Source organism: Cavia porcellus, unplaced genomic scaffold (genome assembly GCF_034190915.1).
Source record: "Cavia porcellus strain 051 isolate PalLab524CR breed Dunkin Hartley unplaced genomic scaffold, mCavPor4.1 scaffold_9, whole genome shotgun sequence".
NCBI lineage: Eukaryota > Metazoa > Chordata > Mammalia > Rodentia > Caviidae > Cavia > Cavia porcellus.
In genome coordinates, this window is record NW_026947492.1 from 11,641,076 (window position 1) to 11,663,780 (window position 22,705).

The following is a 22,705-nucleotide window of genomic DNA, read 5'->3' on the forward strand; positions in this document are numbered from 1 at the left end:
TGTGTTGGGGCGCCCACCTCAGGTCGGCTTTGCTCTCTGCACCTCAGTTTCTCCTGTAAAATGGATATAATCACTGGTAGGGGCCCAAGCCAGGTAGTGCATGTAGAAGTTTCTAGAAATCCACAAGTTCCACGTGAAGACTGTGTAAAGAGATTAGTGTTTCTGGGGTCAGGGGGAAAGTGTGTGTTAAGCAAGCAAGCTTAACACATTGGAAATTAAGTTGTTTTTCTCTTTTTTTCTTTTTGTTTCTCTACTTTCCTTTGTTTCTCTCTTTCTCTCCCTTCCATCCTTTGTTCTTTCGTCTTGCAGTGCTGGGCAATTGAGTCCAGGACCTCACACATGTAAGCGCTGTACCTCTGAGCTGTAGCCCTCTTTGGGCTGTTGAGGACAGAAGACTGCCTTTTGGCCTAGAGGTCAGGAGCACAAGCCTCGGAATCCCGCTCATTCCTGTTCCAGGACCGATCCAGGCATTAGGGATATTGTGGTAAACACGAGAGAGTCCTGCCCTTGGGGAGCCCACAGGCTAGCGGAGGAGCCAATAAAAACAGCAGACACAATGCGTGAAGAATGGGGTGACACAAGGAAGTGAACAAGCCTTGAGGCTTGGACTAGGCTACTTGACCCAGCTCTTGGGAACCTTTTGGACATAACTGCGCATGCTGTTATCATGGTGGTACTGGTACCACTTGTACCGCTTGTATGGTACCTCCTGGGTGCCAGGGGCTGTCCTAAGCGGTTCTGAGGTTGTCAGCTTCTCAGGGAATCCATAGGGCCAGGAGGGAAGGGTAGTATTTTAAGTCTCATTGGCTATGCCCGTGGAGCTGCCATCCTGCGGCTGAGCAGAATGATTCCGTTCACACCCATTTCTCCGAGTGTGAATTTCCATATTTAAGAAATGGGGGTAATAACGGTGCCTGGCTCATGGGGCCTAGGAGATGCCAGTGACACACTCGGTACACAACTTGATTTTGCTGCTAACCAGTAAACCTTTGACCAGCAGACTGCTGGAAGCCAGTGGGGCGGCTGGTGGGGCGCCTGGCTTACATATGAACTAGTCGCCTGAGGAGCAGATAAGGTACACGAGGTGCAGTGTGCAGGTGGCAGAGGGCAGACTGCCCATGAGAGCCACCTCTGGGGGAAGCGCCTTTGTTCCTGGGTTGGTGTCAAAGAGCAAAAACAGGAGCCAAAATGAGGATTTTACTCCCAAAGACACCTGGGATAAATTGCCATTGGAGCTATTGCAATAGGGTGAGCATAAAATTCTCAAAGGCAAGGCAAAAAGGGATTTTTTAAAAAAAGTAAGCAGTCTACTTTCTTAACACAATAAATAAGGCTAGAAGGAATTCAGTATATGTGTGAAGGGAGCAGGTAAGCAGGTGGCCTGTAGGGACAGTTTTCCCTGAATCCCAGAGTTGGGGGTCATTAAGGAAAAGTTGCTCTGAATTCTGAGGCTGGCCCAGGCTTAGGGTGGGCCAGTATCCCAGCGGGAAGAAGCTTGGCTAAAGGATGGTCATGTCCAGGCTTCAGGCATTTTGTCTAGACTGGTCAGTGGTCTGGATAATCATCTGTGAGACAGAGAAAGGAACTTGGGTGGGTTTTCGTCTTGGAGTCTTTTCTCTGTCATATGAGGATGGGAGTTCTTTGCCAAGAGCCTTCTCCTAGAGCATGAAGGGTGGGCGGTTTCTTACCTGGCGGTGGCTGTTTCCAGCAGCGCAGGGCTCAGTCAGGTATAACACAGTCAGGTATGACACTGCACACTGGGATGGTATGGGTCTCTGCCTTGCAAGACTGCTGTGTTTTTGGAGCCCTAGACCTGGCTAAAAGGAGAGGTGTGTGGAGGATAGAGGCCCCTGCTGGGTGGGTCACAGCCTGTTAGACCTCCCTGCTCTCACGCTAAGGGCAGGAGGCAGCGGGGAGTGGCCAGCCCAGACTACCCTCTTGGCCACATGGAGCTTCCTGTAGGAGAGGTGAAGCCTATGCCTCTGGTCCAAGCGGAGGGTGAAGACAGAAGCCTAGGAGACTGAGCTCTGTTCCCGCCTCCTCAAGTCTACAGACAACTCTATGTCAGCCCTGAGGGGACTGTGACTTATTTTTTGCCTCTTCTGGCAGTCCCAAACCTGCTGCCCAGCTGACTTCTGGGAAGACATACATTGAATGGATTCTGCTACAGGGCCTGCAGTTGTAGTGGGCAGCAAAGCTGGGCTGCGGCCTCAAGGGGCTGCTGTGGGGGCCCCAGTGGCTCTGGAACCTTGTGCGCCAGGCTGACAGCCACCCCATGACATCTTTCCCAGGGCAGCCGGCAGATGGAAGCCTCTTGCTCCCTTTGTGGAGAGGGCTGCTGCCACTGCTCTCCCCAGGCTCTGTTCTGCAGCCCGAGCTCTCTTGCCTGGCCGTGCAGCCGCCTTCCATTCCACCCTCCTGTCTTCCTGTCACTCAGGGTGACTCCCTAATGACTATAATCAGGGTCCGTGCTGAAATGCAAGGGAGGGACAGCGAGTGGAGAGTGTTTCCCTAGTCGTCCAGTGCATTAGTGGGGCAGCAGCCTGTCGTGGCTGTCCGGAGGCGGATGGGCCTGGGCTGGCTGCAGAGGACCAGGACATGGGAGCAGAGCCCTGGGCTTCTCCACCGTCCCCCTCTTCCTGCTTCCCAGGAGTCCTCTTACATGCTCTGCTCTAATTAGAAACGGTTTGACAACTTTGGGCCAGGCCCTGTAATTAAAAATAAAGCAGAAGACAGGCAGCATTGTCTCCTAACATGCATTTAATTGGTGGAGTTAATTTTAACAGGGCCTTGTTGGTGCCTTGGAGGAGGGAATTCCGGAATTGGGGCTTTGGCTGGCATCCCCTGCGGTGCTCACCCAGCTGTCTCCCCACCAGCCCAGAAGCTCCTCAGGGCAGGGGTATCTTCATTTTTTGTTTATATCCCTAGTGCCTGGCAAGTCTAGAGGCGCTTCATAGATCTTTGCAGAATGAACAAAGTAGTAAGTGGCTTGCTGTGAGAAAGACCGGGAGCGTTCGAGCTTCCAAAGGTGTTTCGCTTTCTTCTCTGCCCAAGATTCTCTCTCTCTGAATTGTGCCTTTGAGCTAATAAGTTCTTCTGCCCAGGGATGGCGACTTGCAAGGCACAGAAACTCTCTCAGTTTGGCTAAAGTGACAGGGAACTGAACCAGCACACAGGAGGCTCCTGTGATACTCTGGGCAGGAGAGAGAAGAACGGAACCATCAGAAGGGGGAGCAGAAAACCAGAGCACCAAGGAGCCCTCCTCCAGCTCCTAAGAGCACCCCCAACCAAGACCGCTCTCCTGGGCTTTTTCATCTCCTGGGGACCACCCCTTCCCTCCCAGAGGTAGGGGACAGCTTTTCTCTTTTAACTTCAACTTAGGCTGAAATTAAGAAGCTTTTTTTAGTTTCCTAACACTCCCAAAGACAGGCTGGTATTTTCAAAAGTAATTTCTTTTTTTAAAGATAGAAAATAGGGGCTGGGGATATAGCTCAGTGGAAGGACTCACATTATGATGTGGGAGGCCCAAGTTCCGTCCCCAGAAATCCTCAGACTGCCCCAACCAAAAAAGGAGAGAAAATACAAATAGCGGAATTAGTTTTCCGAAGGGCAGGCTTCAGGAATCTAGGCAAAATAAAATAAAATAACATAATATAAAATAAAATAAAATAATATAAAATAAAATAAAATAAAATAGTTCAAATCATTCAGTAAGCCTCCTCTGACCTCCCAAAAGCTGAGACATTCTATCTCTGTCCCCGCTAGGTGCCTGGGTGAAAACCAGAGAAGCAGATTGTTCCATCTTTGGGGGGACCCCTTTCTAACCTGGCACACAGTAGGCACCTAATAAATGCACGCTATCCTATTTCTCATCAAATGACTCAGTGTCACTGGGTATATTATTTTCTCTTAGATGAGCAAAAAAGCCCCCCAAAGACAACCCATTCTATAAATTAAATCTCTTTAATCTGAGCCTCCCTTTGTTCCTTATCTCCCGTCACCCAAGCTTCATCCCCAGGTCTTGCCAGCTCCATAAGAGGCTGAATATTTTTAAAATACTAAACCACGTGCTCCTACTGCCTGGTGGCTCTGTTCCTATTGAGTCATGGCATCATCGATGTCTCTGGGGAGGGCAGCTTGCATGTAGAACAAAACAGTCAATTGAGTTGCAGAATGGATTTTTTAACTGGAGTCAGATGCTGATACAATAGTCTGGGAGCAAAGCAATTTTGATTTGCAAGACCTAGAGCTCAAGAGAGAAACAGTTCAGCTTTAAACTCCAAAAAGGCTTAGTTTAAACTCAGGCCTGATCACTGAAATTTTAAAAGTTAACTGTAGAGTGCTTAGGGATGTAGTAGATGTTTAAATGTTGATTGAATTAACCTTTTCTCAGTGTGCAAAAAATTTTATGTAACTAGGCTTTCCCCCCCCTCTCATACAATGCTTCTGATGTTAGACTGAAGATCCAATGAATAGCAGTGGTCAACCTTGTGCATACATAGCACCTTATTACGAGCTAGGCACTGTACTAAGGGTTTGAAGTATCTCATTTAATGCCCTCTTCAAGCTCACAAAGGTAGGATCATGATTACCCCCCTGTTACAGGTGAGCTCATCAGCTTGCCTAATACCCCGCCGAGGTTACAATGCCTCTTTGTCCTTAAATCAATGCCATCACTTCTGTTTCCACAGCTCTTCCTCCATCCGGGTTCCTGTGTGTGCTCGTCTGTGTTCTGGGAGTATCTGTTGACCCTCTGTCTGCTTGGGGAAATCCAGTCCTGCTTGTCCTGAAGCCTCCATGGACAGGTGACCATTTCCTCTTCTGTGCCACAGCTACATCTGTGGCACACACAGGTTTGATTTGTGCACTTGGCATCACAGTTTCACTGTAATCAGTTGTGAATACTGGTCCCTCCTATTGTTTGCTCCGAGAGTAGTGGTGCTTTTTGACTCTGGAGTGTAGCAAATGCCTGGTGGGTAGAAGAGATCAAAGACTGTGAAATGAACCACTGAGGGGATGGATGGGAAAAAGGTGTGGCTGTCCTGCCGCACAGGAAGACCCTCCTGCCTGGGAAGCTGAGGAACAAAAAGGTGGGTGAGTCTGGAAGGAGGCCTTGGGCCTGATTCCCAACTCTCCACCTTCACTGTTTACTTAGAAACCAAAGTCTGCAGGGTGTGCTGGAGACGCAGGTGAGACTGCGGGCCTGAGGCTGCTGTCTCTGCTTCCCTCTAGGACTGAGTCCTGGACCAGCAGGGGTAACACTGAAGACAGGGTGCCTTTAAGTCTCCAGAGGGCCTGGGTCAGGCTGCTTGCAACAGCCGCCCTTTTTCAGCCCTCTTCTTGTCCCTGACCTGTGGCTGATTAATAAAGTCCAGGGTGGCCCTCAGTCTGACAGATGAGATCTAAATGACATAGGGCCAGCAGGAGTGGGCGACCAAGTAATCAAGATGAATAATATTTTATTTCAATTATTATTTTTTTCTGCACTGCTGGGGCAGAGCCGAAGGCCTTCTGCATACTAGGCAAGTGCTCAGGTTGGCTTCAAATTGCTGGGCTCAAGAGCTCCTTCTGACTCAGCCTCTTGAATAGCTGGATGGCAGGCGTGCTCCACTCTATTTTGCTCAAGGTAAATAATATTTAGAAACACACTTTAAAAAGTGGCCAATGTGACCCATGGGCTGCTGCTTGGTTTTGTAGATGGAGCTTTATTGGAACCAGGCTAGGGTTAGTGAATCAGCTCAGTCCATGTGCAGAGTTGGATCCTGTCTCTATGTAAAATTTTGAATCTTTGTTCTGGTTTTTTTTTGCACTAATTTTGATTTTCCAAAAATATTGATTGAAATGTTATTTGTCTTAATTGTTAAATTTTGGGGCACTGTGTTAAACTTCATTGGTGAAGTGTGTATTTTTGTCTTTCCCTGGCCATGTCAGCAGGGTTGGGTATTGGTGAGAGCTGGAGCGCTAGGTAACCTTTTAGGTTAGGGTTAGGGTTGGGATTAGGGTTAGGGTTACCCTGTCATGTCCCTTATGGGGGGTATGGAATGCCAAAGGTGCCCTCTTTGCTGAGCTGAGGCTTTGCCATTGGGAACCACGCGAGGCTCAGAGAGGAGGATGCAGGCTGGATTTCAGGTCTCATTCGCCTTCTCAGAGTGATCTGTACAGATCTGTGTGGGGCCGCATCTGGGCAAATGTGCACAGGGTTACACACAGCTACTTCTGTGGCAGAGCAGCAGGAACAGAAGGCGATGCCCGGGACCGTGGAGGACAATCTATCCTTCTGTGGAGGGGAGGGGAACGCCTGGATGCATGCTCTACATTGCATACAGCACCCCCCTCAATGAGGCATCCTGGGGAGGAGGCCAGTTAGAAAAGTGCAGGGGTGGGACTGGGGGTTTAGCTCAGTGGCGTAAGCGCCTGCCTGGCAAGCCGGAGTCATGAGTTGGATCCCTGGTACAAAAACCAGCCAACCAACCAAACAAACAAAAACCCCCAAACAAACAAACAAACAAACAAAAGAAAAGTGCAGGGGTCTAAGAAGGCATTCAAGTCTGGAATCAGCAGTGTTGATCCCCCAGTGGGCTTCAGTTTTAGAAAGGAAGTGACTCAGTTACCTTACCTTGGAAAGTGAAATGTTCCCACTTATCCGTAGAAATGGATAAAATAAAATGCCTGAGATGTCCTACATTCCCTTACAAGAGCAGGGAGGCACAGATATGGGAATGAGGCAGTTAATAGCTGCCGGCCCCACCAACAAAGACAGACTCCAAAATTCTAGTGTCCAACCTCTCTGCGCTATGGTGTCTTGCTTAGGTGCAAACATTTTGAACTGCTAACCCAACCCATCTAGAAACAGCAGATATTTCTCCTTCTAGATGGCCCTCCTTTTACAAAACAGTTTTAAAATTTTTATTAGTGCATGTTCGCAGTGCATTGTGATTACATTCCTCGCTGAGAGTTGGTACATGTAAGAACAATCTTAATCCTTTTCCCTTCCTGCCCTCCTATCCCAAAACTTTCCCTTCTGCCTCTCTTATCTATAGTCAATGTAAGTGCAATGTAAACAGTTTATTTTATTCCACCAAATTTTCGTAATTGGACTCTTAGATCTGGTCAACATTTTCCAGCTGCTGGGTAGCCTGGCTTCTGGGAACTGTGGATCTTTTTCCAGGATCTGGTCCTTTGCTAGCTGGCATCTGCAATGGCTCAATAGACTCTTTCCTTCTAAAGCGCCCTCAGTATCAAGAGATTTGGTTCAACAGAACTGTTATTCATTATCTGTTGCTGTGTAACAAATTACTCCAGAATCGAACAGCTTAAAACAACTTTTATTATCTCGCATAGTTTCTGTGGGTCAGGAATTTAGGCAAGGCACAGGAGGGGCAGCTTGTCTCTGCTCTGTGAGGACTGCAGCCACAATGGAGAGCTCAGAGACTCGGGAGTTGTCTGAGAACGTCGCTGGGTCTGAGGGTTGGCCTCTAAGATGGTCACTGCCATGGCTGGAAGGTGTGTTGACTGTTGAGAGGAGGCGTAAGTTTGTCTTTGTGTGGGCTCTTCACAGGTGTGTGGAATATTCTGGTTGGCATGGTTGCTTGCTTTGCTCGAAGCAACAATAAGGGACAGAATGAGAGGGAAGGAGGGGGAGAGACAGACAGAGACAGACAGAGAGACAGAGGCAGAGACAAACAGAGAGAGACAAAGAGAGGGAGAGAATCCAATGGACACTGTACCCTTTGATGACCTAACCTGGGAAGTCACACAGCATCACTTCTGCTATTAACAAGTGAGTCACTTCCTGTGGGGGAGATTCATCTGGGCTACATAGTGAGTTCAAGGCTAGCCTGAGCTACATAGCTAGACTGTGTCACAAAGTCACTAAGTTCAGCCCACATTCTAGGGGAAGCAAATTAGTCTCCACCTTCTAAAGAAAGAATAGTCCTACATTCTGCAGACTTTTGTTGTTGTTTTGCTTGTTTATTTTTTGTTGCAGTGACTTGAACCCAGAGCCTAGTGCATGCTAGGTAAACACTACCACTGAGCCACACCCCCAGAGTTTCGAGATTTTAGAAAACCCATCACAAGAACAAAGTCTGTCTATAGAAGGAGGAAGAAGTCACATTTCGGCAATTTAATAATTTGTGATATGTATACATTGTATATGTCTAAATCACCCATCTGAATACTTCTTGGAGACCAGGGATGATGTCAGCGGCCGAGCGTGTGTCTAGCAGGCAGGAGGCCCTGAGTGTGATACTTAGGTCCTTTAAAACAAAAACAAAACAAACCCCTTGGATCTGACCTGTCCCTCTTCTCTGCTGCTCCCTTGGACAGGTCACCATTATCACCAAGTCTCTTGTAGCAGCCTCGTAGCCAACAGGACTGCTTGGCCTCAGGTCTGGTTTTACCTTGTGACCACAGCCTCTTCTTCCTAAAATGCAGACGCACCACATCACTCTCCAGCATCAAACTGTCTCATGGTTTGCTTTTTCAAAATTGAGACACAAGTCACATATTATAAGACTCACTATTTTGAAGTATTCCAATCAGGGGTCTTTACCATTTTCATAGAATTGTGTAAACACTGGGTCAGGGGCTCTAATAAGAAGTCTCTTCATTTCCTAGGGCTTCCTATAGCATCCTGGGGAGCCCTGGATGGCAGAGTCATCTTCTTTCTGAGGTTTGAGAGAAGGATCTGTTCCCTGCCTCTTTCCTAGCTTCTGGTGATTTCTAGGAACCTGTGCATTGCTTGGCTTGTTAAGCACCATTCCAGTCCATCTCTGCTTTGATATGATGTTCTCCCCTGGGATTCCTATGCCCTCTGTCGTAGTGCTGGGGACTATACCCAGAGACTTGTGCATGCTAGGTGAGCGCTGTCCCTCTGAGCTATACCTCCAACCCTTTCCCTGCCTTTTAAAGGACACCAATCATATTGGATTTAAGGTGCACTCTAACCTTAAGATGAAGTGTGACTGCATCTTAACTTGATTACATCTGCAAAGACCTGTTTTCGAATCAGGGTACACTATTGGATGAGCATGAGTTTTGAGGGGACACTAGTTAACAGTACAAGAACTAAGCCTTGCTCTCCAGGAGCCACACATCCGCGGTAGGAGGAGCAGATATGTTAATGGCAGCAACATGGGGATGGATATGGGACACGGAGCAGAGAGCTTGGGTTGGTGAAGCCCCAGTCGAGCCTCCTAGAGGGAGTCAGGGGTCAGCCAAGGCTAGGGTCTTCCAGGCAGAGGAAAAGCCTGAAGTGTGCAGAGAACTATCAGAGCTGGCCGTGTTGGAGCACAAAGTGGGGATCGGGGAGTGATGGCGTAAGGCCAGGAGGAGAGCAAGAGGCTGGTGTGGTGCCCCCTGGGCATCACAGACTTAATCCTGTGGGTGAGTGAAGCCATCAGAGATGTAGACAGGGAAACCACAAGGCCAAATGTGCCCAGGGATATGACTGTGGCATCCCAGCGGGAGGAGTCTCAAGGGAGAGACAAGAAACCAGTAGACTGGGTAGAGGGTGGCCGGTCCAGGCTGGTGGTGTGAGGCTGTCATTGCCGACATGGACCCCGGGCAGTTCACACAGACTATTCTTCCATGGTCTGGCAACACGGACATCGTTTTGCAGGTAGAACTTGACCTTCATAAAAGGAAAGGAGAAAAAGACATCATAAATTGTTTTCTCAGAGCAAAGGTTGGATTTCTGGAAGATTAGAGTTCAAGGCCGAGTTTTCTAGCGAGCCAGCTGGGCTGTGCTCTGCAGTTAGCCAGCCCCAGGTTTGCTTGCCAGTGATTTGCTGGTGAGAACCTCCTCCCGGTGCCCTTGTTTCCTCTTACACTCTCAGGCCCTGGACAGGTGCAGCTCTGGAAAGACATGACACTTTCCCACAGTGTCCAACTGGTGACCTGAGCGGCCTGGGGAACCCCTTTCCTGGGGAACTGTGTAACATCCCCTCTCTAGACTGAGTAGATCTTCTGAGCAGCAACACCAGTGAATGACCCGGGAGACCTCACATTCAGGCCCCTCTTCCCTGGTCCACCTGTACCCTGGCTGCTGGCCTTTCAGTATCAGAGGCCCCCTCTGGTTAGGACTTCCTCCATTCTAGGGAAAAGATTCCTCAGGCATCTGTAAGTGTTAGCATCACTGTGGGTGAGGGTTGACTGGCAGTTGAAAGGCCTCGGGGTAAGCTTGGGACCAGCCACTGTCTGGTAGCAGTGGGTGATGGAGGCAGTGTGCAATACCGTGCTCCAAGAGAGATGGGGTTTGGGGTGGCTCTGAGTGGACACCTCCCCTTCCATTCAAGCAGCTGCTTCCACCATTCAGCCCACAGGAAAATCTGACTTGCAAATGGACCAAAGAGGATTATTTGGTGACCCATCTAGCACATCCCTCTTCCCTTTCTTTTTCTTTCTTTCTTTCTTTCTTTCTCTCTTTTTTATCTTTTGTGAAGGGCAGGAGATCAAACTTAGGATGGTAGGCATGCTAGACAAATGTTTTACCCTGAACTGTACCCCAAGCTCTGAGTTCTTTGAACAAATTAACTATCTCATTTTAGTGATTTCTCCATTATTTGAGGAGTTAGATAATTTTTTACACGTTGATTTTATATTTGTATTAGAGTCACAATTTTATTCTTAAGACAAAAGTTATTCCTTAACCATTCAGTCATTCAGTTAATGTTTGCTGATGCTTTTTCTGGCCCAGGCACTTGGTTGATGCTGGGAATACAAAGATGAATCCAACACAGTCCAAGTCTTCAAAGAGCTCATTGTCTGCACAGAGGCGGCTGGGAGGTTCCTCAGTGAGCATCACAGAAGGATGGTGCTGAGGCTGCTGTTGAGGAGGTTGCTTTCAACTGGGATCGGGCAGGATGGGGTTTTTTCTTATCAAGAAAGGCAAGAGTTTGGGAATTATATAGGTCTTGCACCAAGATCTAAATTCATCCTTTCAAAGCTTTGTGACCTCAAAAAATTGCTCATATATAAAGTAGATTAAAAAAAGAAACCCTAGTATTTGTGCTGTAAGCGTTTGTGAGAAATAAATGAGGCGCTGTATACAAATAGCTTAGCTCAGTGCCTGGCACATACTAAATGATCAGTAGATGTTTCTCTTCTCATCCTTCTTGGCTATGATTTCAGAAAACTCCTGATTCCTTCTCCTGTCTGCTAAGTGACACCTGAGATTCCTTTAGAAGAGGGAAAGCCTTTCATTACACAGCTAGAGAAAGACTCTAGTATAAACACCCAGCACAGGAAACTCAGGAACTGCAGCCCACCTTAATGTGTAGTTTGCTGATGCCAGGGCTTCCGTTCTGAGAAGTTTCCATAAGCATAACCCTGGCCTGAGAGTGCCTCGGAAAGCAGTTTCTCATCTCTGACCTCATTTAATCTCCCCAGTGCCTCTCTGGGAGGGAAGGGCTCCACAACTGTCCTCATTTCCCCTAGAAGGGGCTTGGGCTTGGAGCAGTGCCATACGCAGCCAGCTCTGGGTTAGCCAGCTGCCAGTGAGCCAAAAACACAGGACTCAAACCACACAGGCAAGAAGGGAGAAGGAAGGAAAGAGGAAAGCAAAGGAGGGGAGGAGTTGCTTCAGAAGGTGTTATGGCTGTGTTTAGATGTCCCCCCAAAGCCTCACGCAGTCATAGGATTTATTTGGAGCTGGCTGAATCTACAGTGTACAATGCTGGGATTAAGGTGCTGGGGGTAAGGATGGGTGATTGCTGGGTCAGCCCACTGATTGGATCGGAACCGCCCTAATCCCAATAGACTGGATAAGTGACAGAAAGAGGCTTGTCTCCCTTCTTGCTCTCGTTGCTTTTGCTGTCTTCTGCCACCATGAACTGTTGCCCCTCTGCCATGTGCCAGTCTGCCAGGGAGTCAGCCAACTGTGGACTGAAAACTCTACAAACTGTGAATTAAATGAACTTTCCTCCTTTAACTTTGAGTGTCGGATTTTTGTCTCAGCAATGATAAAAAAGTAACTAAGACAGAAGTAAACCTGGGAAGCCCAAAGTCAGAGAAGCTCTGGAGAGTGGGACTAGAGCCTGTGAGGGAAGGTATGTCAAAGCTCTGATGACCACATCCCCTGTACTTTCTAATCATACTGGGTCTCAGCTTCTTTTATTTCAAAGTGTTCTAAGAAGTAGGTTAAAATCAGTAGAGTGTGTAGCACATACTAGTCTAGAAGGCTGATGTGCACCATATAAAAGGATATCTACCTTACTGTTCTGCCTCTGACCATCAGCAAGCAAAGTGCTGTGTGCATGGTTGCTGCTCTTACATATATCAATAAAGGACAGCATAGGTGGGGAGCATGTGGTCAGTGACTGGTTACACTGCAGTCACAGTGAACTGGTGGTAGAACTGAGCAAGGATGGTGATGACAGAGGGGGACTAGAGGAGCCAGACCTGCAGGTACCTTCTAGGGGCCATACAGAGGCTGGGCCCAAGGGATAGCTCGGTTTGTTTGGGTACCAAAGCTGTGGGACATCTTCCCTTCCAAATGAAGGCACCAGGAGCCAAGACCCTTAGTACCAGGTCATGGGTAGAAGAGGTTGTGGGCACACATGAGCCTCAGAAGGTGAAGGACACAGAGCCCAAGTCCAAGCATAGCCCAGGGAAAGCACTGAAGTGGTCCACAGGCTCACAGACAGTCTGCAGGAAGGTGGCTGGAGAGCTTTGTTGTGGCCCTTGTGCTAAGGTGGGGGTCATGACAACTATGAAAGACCCAGACTACTGCCACCATATTTCTGAGAAGATTTTCTCTGCCTCTCCTGTGTCCTGTCTTCACCACAATGTTCCTTCCCTTGGGAGCCAGCCATATGTGTAACTTCTGGGGCCCATGGTGCCTGCCTAGCCCCAGATCTCCTAGTGGATTCCTATTGATTTGACTCCTCCTCCAGCACAGAGTATTAAAACTAGCCTGAGCTACATACCCACACTGAGCTACATACCCATCCCTTTTTGATTTTTATTTTGAGGCAAGGTCTTGGTTAGTTACTAAATTGCCCAGGCTGAGTTCCAACTTGCAATCCTCTTGCCTCGGCCTTGCAGACTGGTGGGATCACCACGCCTGACAATTTGGATGCTTTTAGGGTCCTTTTGCTCTTGGGCCACAGATTCCCTGCTCTGTCTCCATCTGATTCCTCCTGGTCCTGTCCCTTCACCAGCAACGCCCCCCCCCATACCTTTGCCATTGCTCAATTTTCTCCCAAACAAAACAAACAAAGTCCTCTCTCCCTTGGCTCCACTTGCCTCTTCAGATAACTCTTCTCCCCCCCCCCCCAGTGCATATCTTGCCAGAAGTAGCTTTCCTTGTTATCTGTTCTCATTCCCTTTTCACACCGCTCAAGAGCAGCCTCCAGGTGGTCCTCCTCTGAGTAGAATGCCGGTGGTCACCAAATTCACCAACTCATCCCCCATGTCTAAACCCGGTGGCCGTTCTCAGGGCGTTTCTGAGGTGAATGGACAAAGCTACAGTGATTTAATATAAAAGATCTTAACTGGTTTTATTTTCAATTCTAGACTCAGGCAACACTTCATTGTGTAATACAGAGTAAGGGTCCTGATGGTCCAAGTGAAGATGGATGGCTTTATAGACTGAGAAGTGCTTGAAGAAAACAGGAGACAACAACAATGATGATGATAATGATGGCAGCAAACAAACTTTGATTGTTTCAGGTATTTTCCTTGTATGGTGGGGATGAGGGGCCAGAACAGCAGGAAAATAACTGGCTGGTTAACATCAGTGTATTTCAGGTTATCAGTTTAAGAATTAAGCCACAGGGGACTTCATTATCGTGCCAATTGGCACCAGGCTGTTTGGGAAATTTGGTTGTTATCTCTTTAATCCTGATTTCTCTAGAGGTGAGATAAATAGTTTAGATTCAGCTTGGTGATACAGAACTTCATGTGAGTGGCTCCAATTTGAATTTTAGCCTGGTCTGTTGGGGCCTAGTGTGGGAGCTTAGTTCAGAAACATTGGCTTTTTATATTTTTTATTCAACACTGACTTGGGCATTTGATAGTGCCGGTCCTTGCTTTGGGAAGCCCACCTTTGGGTTCCCCAGTGCAGAGCCCTTCTGCCCCTGGGACTTGGCTGGCCTCTTGGGTTTCCGTGGCTGATCCCCCTCCCCCGGCCCCACCCTCTCTTGTGGGTGCTCCTCTGTTGTATCCAACAACTCTGCTTCTCAAGTTTCCCTGCATGAGCTCATCTTCCCCTTGGCTTTAATTACCATCTATAGGTGGTGACTGCCTCTCCAGTGTGGGCTTGTCTTGAGAGCGAGGCACAGAGCAGCTCAGAAGTATCTCGCCTCTGACGCCTCAAAGGCCCCTCTGTGTCCACATGTGCCAACTTGAACGCCTTCCGAGCATCCCTGCTCGCCTTCCTTCCATGGCCATTGTCTCTGAGATAGCCGCCCATCAGAAATCTGGACTCGATTCTTGGCTCTTCTGTCACTTTCACAGCCAACATTTAGTCCTGCTGCGCGATTTGCCTGGTTATTCCTTAGGTTTTCTCTCCTAGTTAGCTTTTCCAGCCTCCTCCACTGTCATTTCCAATTGTTCCATCTGGCTCCCTGCCTCCAGGTGGTCTTTGCTTCCTCCCATTAGCTAGGTTGGTCTTGGGTTCTGCTTCCTACACTGGGCCTCTCTATCTGGCTGTCCTTCCCTCCAGGGGCTCCTCCAGGGGCTCCTCCAGGGGTTCCTCAAGCCTCTTTAAAGATCAGTGCCATCATTAAAATGGAGTCATAGATCTAGTTCAATCCAGATGTCACCCTTACTGGCTCTGTGACTGTGGGCCAATCTCTCACTGTGTTAAGTCTCACTTTTCTCCTGTGTAACTGGTGGACACTGTGTCTTAAAATGGCTGTGAATCAGGAGTGTGTCTCTAGCTCCTTGTGAATTCTAGAGAAAAGCCTTCACTGCTGCCAGGGAGACAGGAATCTTTGTTTTGGAAAATGACCCATTGAGTGTAACAGATAAAGCCCTCCAGCTTCCTGAGTGACCTTGAGGAAGAGAGGGACAAACAAAGTGGGGGTCGAATTGCTCTAAAGACAAAAACCAGAGACATCTGAGCAGGAGAGGGTGAGGGGCCGAGGAGAGTGTAGGGGAGGGTCTTGCCATGGACAGTAGGCCAGCAGCCAGAGGTGCGGTGGACAGAGGAACTTGCGAGCACAGGACGTTTGGGTCTTCAGTTTTGACTGCTTGCTGAAATAGTCCTACCTCCCCAAACCTCCTCTCCAGTCTTACACAAGTTTTAGTACAATTCTTTTGCATGTTCTATATATGCTCAGGGGAGGGGAATTAACGATAAGATAAACCCAGCCACCCTGTTTCCTGGACTTTCCTTGGCTCTCACGTGTGGTTTAGATGTCGCCCTGTCTGTAGGTTGACGAGATAAAAAGACATAAACTCAATAAGTGAGTTAGAAGAGGATGGAGTAAGAAGAGGAATCAGAATGAGAAGGAAACAGCCAGGCCTGGCACTTCTCAGGAATCTTAGAGAGTGTGGTGGGGGTGGGGCTCCATTTTTTTCTAAATACTAAAGAAAAGTCACCCTTGAAGCCTGAAGGGACATCAAGAGAACATTTGTGGTTGTGAGGATTAAATTAGATGATGTACTTAATTAAAGCTTCTAGCCCCAGGCTCATGCATAGGAAACTCTTAGAAAATTGGAAGTTACTGTTTTTTTTTTTTTTAAAACATAACATTTCAACCTGGCAAGGTAGCACACGTCTGTAATCTCAGCACTCTAGGAGGTTGAGGTAGGAGGATCATAAATTCAAGCCCAGCCAGGACAGTTTAGTGTCTTAGCAAGACATTGTGTCAAAAATAAAGTTTAAAAAAATATAAGGAGGAGGAAGAGGAGGAGGAGGGCTGGGGATATAGGTGATTGCAAAAGAGCTGAGTTTAATTCCCAGTACTGTAAAACCAAACCAAATCAGACCAAACCAGACCAGACCAGACCAGACCAGGCCAAACCAAACCAAACCCCATACCCCAACACGATAACATTCCATTTCATATATAGCAAGATACAAAAATCTCACCAGAAGGGAGGGCATACCCATCTATATCTTCTTGCTTCTTTCTGTGGTGCCTAGCACTCTTGATGGGATGGATGGCTGCTGGTGACTGTCTAGGCAAGGATAATCTGACAGTTATAATTGGGATTTGGAGTCCCCCAACAACCCCCGTGTGGAAGGCTTGGTCCCTAACCTGTGATGCTGTTGGCAAGTTTTGGGATGGCAGTTAGATGACAGGGCCATGCCCTCTAAGGGGATATTGGGATCCTGATACTGGGACCTCTTGCTCTCTTGTTGGTTCCTGGCTGCCATGAGATGAGGAGTTTCCTCTGCTGCAGGTAAGTGCCATGATGTTGTTTCTGTTGCATTCTCCTGCCCAAAAGAACAAGGTCAGTAGAACATGCACTGAACCCTCTGAAACTGTAAGCCAGAATATGTTTTCCCCTTTTAACTTTTTATCTCAGGTATTTTGCTACAGTAACACAAAACTGGCTAATACGCTGACCACACCTGGACAGGTCCACTTAAAATTATCACTGTCTGTTTCTGTGCATGTAATTTGCAGCAACACTGATCTCCTCTGTGGTTCCAGAGTACCTTTTGCTGCTTCCACTCCCACATCACTGAGAGCCAATTTTGGATTGCTGTTTTTCTGTTTAATTGTAAGAAATCTGGCTGATTTTCACATGTGTCTCACAGAAATAGATTTGTTATTTTTTGGTTCCATTATGCATTCTGTTCTCCTTCCTCCAATTTTACTGTAAGCTCTGTGAGTCAGAAATCAAATGGACAGTTCTTCTTTAGTTCCACAGGTCTTATGCACAGAGGTGGATTCACAGATATCTGTTGTGCTGTGAGTGTTAATTCTGTTGGTCTCAGAAAATTATACTCCAAAGTGTGGTGCTTTGACAGCTTGAGTACTTTGAACTAAAAAAGCAGTGCAGCACCCAAGACTCTGGGCTTTTGTTCATTCCTGTCTCCTGCCCCTCTGTCTCCCCAAAGCAAAGGGAGGGGTTAGCCACAAATCATCCCTCTTGAGAGCTCAAAAAGAGGTGTGGTCTCTTGTTGAGGAAATTACTGTACTGAAGTATAGATTATCAGGTTTACCTTCAACTCTAACCCCTGAAAGAATCTCTTCTTGTATCTCCGATAGGTTTTATTCAGTCTTCACTTGAATGCCTCCAGTGATGGAGAGTTCACTACCATTGGTTAGGAACTTTGGTTACCTAATCATATCTACTCTCCTAGCATTCTCTTTTTCTCCTTCTTCATTAGGATTTTGATTTTAATCAAGTATTCACCCTTTTCCATGCACCAAGGAGAAGAATATAACCAGTTGAAGGGTTTGTGTCAGGCCCATTTCCCTTCCCAATGAATGCTTTCTGCAAGGGCATGGCAGGTGACAGACTCTAGCTAATAAGCTGAAGGAGAAGCATTCAGGGAGATTCTAGAAAAGATTTTAAAAGAGACAGAAGAGTCAATCTATTCTATTAGAAAATTGAGCTTAGATATGGTGCCTAGAAATGTGGCAGCCATCTTGTGATCATGAGGGTAGCTAACGCAAAAAGAAAGTGGACGGGCTGAGACTAACAGCAGAAATGTGTTAAAACACAAACACAGTAGAGATGCTGGGACTTGGGGGACCAACCAAGAAATCAACTAGCCAGCCTTCCTGGTAAGCTGCGTAAACAGGAGGCATTCTACGAGAGAAAAGACAGCATTTCGGTAAGCCAAACACCTTCCATAAGCTCCACCTCCACCCCAGCAACCTGATGGTTTGGAGGACAGGCTGAGTTGATAGCAACTAAGGTGCATAAAGCAACTAAATGCTTCTCTTGTCTGGCTGATTTTGCAGGCCTGGACCAGCGGTCTGAGCATCTCTTGGGAGGATGACAGTATGCAGTATAGCAAATATGGGGGATTTCCTTCTGTCTTGTCTTTGAAATCCAATATTGTTCTCACTGTTTTGCTTTGTACTGATTCTTTTGCCTTTTTCAATATTTGGTTTTGATTGGTTTTATTCTATTTTGTGTTTGATTCTGCTGCACCTGATGGAATGGACAACTATTGTGAAGATAACAAGATATACTACGGTATCCTGCTGGTGAATACACCAATTTTGCCGTATTGTTCTGATTGCTTTGTTCTGTCTTGTTTTGTTGGATTTTACTATCTTTAAAATAAAAAAAAAATTTATAAAACAAGACAAAATAGATAAATATGCACACAAACAGACACATTGGGAACATTAATGTAATTCACTGAATGGTTAAGTTAACCAGGCCCGGGGCTTGCAAACCAAACGAAGACTCCCTAAGCCTAAATTTGTGTGACTGAATTTTGAAATTAAATAAGAGATTTTGCATTCGTCTGTTACATTTTATTTATTTATTTATTTTTGGTTTTCATCTAAATCTTCCATCTTTTACAAGTATTTTGGGATTGCCAATTTAATGACAGAAAATGCTCCTAATTCTCCCTCTTTCTCCTACAAAGTTTCAGTAAGCACAATTTCATCTTTCACAGAAATGAGAAGAAAGTTGAAAAGAACCAAGATAAAGGGCGAGCTTGGCAACGTCACCCATGAAACCTCTCAGCGCCAACAGAGAGATGTTTTGAGTCTACCTAACTGGGTTGTGACGCTCCTGTGTCTCAGTCTGGGCCACATTTGGGTGACTGCCTTCCTTGCTGAAATCAGGGCTTAGTGACTGTGATGAGCTCGCTCAGATCTCATTGAAAAATGGCAGCGACATTAGCTGGCAGGCTGCAGGCTGCTTCTGTATAAGTCCTTGCAGGACAGAGAGAGAGGAAGACCAGAGAGAGGAGAGGTGGGAAGAGAGGAAAGAGACACATATACACAGAGCCATGGAGACAGAGAGAGGCAGAGAGACAGAGAAAGAGTCTCAGGGCTGCTTGGCTTGTGGCCTTCTCCTCACCTTTTCTGTTGTGGGATTAGGCCTGAGGGCTGATTGGCAAGGTCTAGAGCCCGTCAGCCCAGGGGCCAGATGGGATGAGGTACTCGGGAGAGGGGACTCACCCTGGGTCAGAGATGCTTTTCCGTGCTGCCCTGAGAGTTTCCCACTCCTGCTCCCTGCTCAGCACTGAACATCTGAGCCCAGCCAGCTCTTCATTGCATGCTTTGACCCTTCTGTGCCCAGGAGAAAGGGGCAGAATGGACTCCTAGTCCAGTGCCTGGGTCAGTGTGCCTACCGGGCCCTGTTTCTCTTCTCCAGCTCTCACTGGGCCTGCTGGTCTCCAGGCAGTGTGAGGACAGTTAGCAGCTGTATGGGGCACACTCTGGTGTCCCTAGGGTCCTCTCCACCCATGGCACCTGGGTGCCGGGCCTGATGGCTCAGGGTACTGGAAGGTGGGAGTCTCTCTGGGGTCAGATCACAGCTTGGTTCTCTTGCAGCTGGGGGAGAAGCAGGTGGGAACAGAACTGGCCTAAAATCCCTGTGGGAGGAGGTGGTCATGGTCTGGGGACCCAGCCCTTGAGGGCTCCTGGGCCCTGAAGATGGGCAAAGGGACTTAGCCAGACCAAGGTATGCTAGGCTCTCTTGGTCTAGTCCAAGTTGAAGGGCCCCTTAGGTGCTGTCTTAGGATGCTTGAGATGGTGGGGAGTAGGGAGGAGGTGCCTGGTTTTGAGCTTGAAGGTGACTTGAGGTGCTAAGAGCTTGGGGACCTGATATATGTAGTCAGTTCTGCCTCTTCCTGAGGCCTTGATGGCTCAACTTCCTGGCAGGAGAGGAGGCACCCAGGATGTTGTGCCTGAGAGGTTGAGGGGATGACCGAGAGCTTCACAGGAAGATGGGGAGTGGGAGATGATGCGGGGTGGGCCTGCATGTGCTCGGCAGACCCTCTCGGCCTCTACCCTCATCTGCAGGTGTCACATTCTGTGGTCCACTCCTAAGTTCCCCCACACTGGGCGAGGGAAGTGTGGTGTGTGAGCTTGAGTTGCATGTGCATATGGGTGCAGAGCCCTCGGAGGCCAGCAAAGGGGCCTGAAGAGGTGGTCCTGGGCAAGGAGGTCCTGGGCAAGCAAGGTGGGCAGCAGCCCCAGGCGGCTGCCCTGGTGTCAGCTCTGAGTGGGATGAAAGTCTCACCCTGGAGTCCTGGGGAAAGAGGGGTGCAGGGAAGAGTTCTGGGAACATTCTTCCCGCCCTGTGGGTGCTACGAGAAGCTCTGTATCCTCACAGTGACCCTAAGTCTGTTTCATCCTCTTTGGCACACTGGGAGGTGGTTGTCATTCTCCCCCTCTACGGGCTTAGGAAGCTTCTCCTTCATCCTATGTCCAAGTTACACAATAAACACGTGGCTGATCAGGTACCCATCTCTCCCTTATACTGGAGGCAGTGTCCAGAGGAACGAGTGGGCGTAGTTATCTCTTTCTGGGATGTGGAGTGGGGACAGGGAGTGCTGGGTCTACTCCTGAGGTCTGGCACTGACCCTCTCTCGGCTCCTCCTCCACTGTGTGAGTCTAGCGAGGACGTCTCAGAGCACTGGTCCCTCCATCCTGCCTGGCTACTACTCATGCTGAAATCCTGGAGCAGCTTCCTGGGATTCACCTCAACTTGGTCAAGACTGGCCAAGAGACTTCACTCCATGCAGAGGCTGGGAGAATTTCCTGGCCTTCCCAGCAGGGGGAGCCCTGCCCTCCCATCCTATGTCCCAGCGCCTGTCACAGGCCAGTGGGCCAGAGCAGCAAGGTGCTCACTTCTAGAGTTCCTCCCTCTGACAGCTGGACAGGTCTGCTGGCTCTGGGAAAGACCTCCCAGGCCTGTCTGTACCTGGCCTGCCCGGTCGGTACGGCCATATGGGTGTGGCCTCCCGTGTGGTCGGGGATAAGACTCAGGCCAGGAGGCTCCCAGGCCCCTTTCAGGATGCGCCTGGCCTCCCACCTTCTCCACATCTGCAGGGAAAGAAGGCATCCTGAGATGTCAGAGCTCCCGGGATCCAAGGCCCCCCGCAGGAAGGGAAGAAAGGCCTGGGACATGGCTTGGGTTGCACGGTTCCCAGTCTGCACGGCACAGCTCAGATGTTTGCTTGGGAAAGGATGCTTTGATTCTCAGGGCAGTGCTACCTCCACTTGCCCATAGGGCCCTGCCCTGGCCACCTCTGGGCAGTGAGCCATTGCGAGCTTGGTGGAAGCTGCCTTGGGCTGGGGAATCCAGAAGACAGGCATTTTTCTTACCCTCACCTAATATATTCCATGACTTTGCTTCAAAAATTTCCACTGTTGCTCCTGCCTGCGGAGGACGGGATTGCTGTGGTCTGCTCTCCAGCACTGCGGCCTCCAGCCGTGTGTCTCTGCTTAAGTTGAAATGGAAGAACCGGATGTGGTGGAACACACCTGCAGCCCTAGCACTTCGAGAGGCAGAGGCAGGAGGACTGGGAGCTCCAGCCCAGCATGGGCAACTTAGCAAGACCCTGCCTCAAAATAAAAAGTAAAAAAGGGCTGGGGACATAGCTTAACACAAAGGTCTGGGCTCACTCTCCAGGGCTACAACAAAACAAGGCAAAACTGAGCCCTGGCATTCGTGTAACAATAACCCCGTGTCTCAGGGGCCCTGGCCGGTTTCTAGTGCTCTGTGGCCTGGAGATGATGTGGGGGGAGCACAGATTCAATGTTCCACATTGTGGGTTTTCTTCCAGGCAGCACTGGTCTGGCCCCTCAACACCTGGGGTGCTGGTGTCAGTGTTGGGGTCTAAGGAGCCAGGAAGCTGGAAGGAACAGGTGTATCGGGCCCTGTTGTGGGGATGCTGGCCCCAGGGAGTCAGTGAGGGGCACTGGGGAAGAGGGGCTGTGGCAGTTAAGGGGCAGACTCAACTTGATTGACAGAGGAGCCACGCAGGGGACAGGTGATGCTCTCTTTGGGGTGTGTCTGGTGGTCATGTGGCTGTGGCTTTAAGGTCTGGGTCTGGTCCCCGCTGGTTGCTCCCTGGCACCGCTCCCCTGCCAGGCTTCTGGGCCATGCCCTTCTGCCATGATGTTTCTGCCCTGGAATTAGCTGACCTTGGATTAAGTCCCCTGAAACCATGAGCCAAATGAAACCACCCCTCCTTCAGGTTGTGGGTGTCGGGTATTGTGTCCTGGCCACGAGAGAGCTGACTAACACGGGAAGTCAGGGACGAGGCTGGGCCAGCGCTGGGCATGTGGGCTGCAGGGTGTGGACAGGACAGCAACATCCAACCTTGTGTGTGTGCCTTGGCTCTGAGCATCTGCACACTCATTTACAACCTGGGAAGAACAATCCCGCCATGGAGAGAGGAGAGCCCGAGAGGTGTCATACTCCAGGCTGTGCTGGTCCTCCTTGTGTGACCTCAGTCACTTGCTCACCTGGCTGGTGAAGCAGAACCACAGAGTCTTTTGGCTCTGGGGGCTGAGTGAGGCTATGGAAAAACTGTGAATGACTGCATCTGCCCGCAGCAAGAAAGGCACAGAATGAAGCCTGGTGCTTCGGTTCCTGCAGCCCACGGGCCCTTTGAGTCCTGCCTCCTCGGTTTTTTAAAATTATAATGTGTGCGCAGTTTGCTTCCCAGGGAGGATTTGAGGCAGGCAACCCGTTATTTTACAAACAAGAAAACAAGCTCCGGGAGGTTTAGGGACTGACTCAAGTCACATCATTCCCAAGCTTCCTGATACCTGGGCCAAGAAAAGTCTATGCACACAGCCTCAGCCTCTCTGCT

The 22,705-nt window shown here is 48.8% G+C and overlaps 1 protein-coding gene and 1 long non-coding RNA gene across 2 annotated transcripts in view; one reads left to right on the top strand and one right to left on the bottom strand.

The window, feature by feature from the left end:
• Window positions 1-2,882: 2,882 nt before the first annotated feature.
• LOC134477626 (uncharacterized) lies at window positions 2,883-18,377 on the top strand. Its single transcript, XR_010049669.1, has 3 exons — window positions 2,883-3,345; window positions 4,692-4,805; window positions 13,519-18,377. It is a non-coding gene; the product is annotated as an uncharacterized LOC134477626 (long non-coding RNA).
• Window positions 7,308-22,705, bottom strand: part of Nectin1 (nectin cell adhesion molecule 1) — a 108,373-nt gene continuing 92,975 nt past the window's right edge. Inside the window, exon 10 of the mRNA XM_063255929.1 lies at window positions 7,308-9,634. The gene's annotated coding sequence lies outside the window, so the exon portion shown is untranslated. The remainder of the gene's footprint in view (window positions 9,635-22,705) is intronic.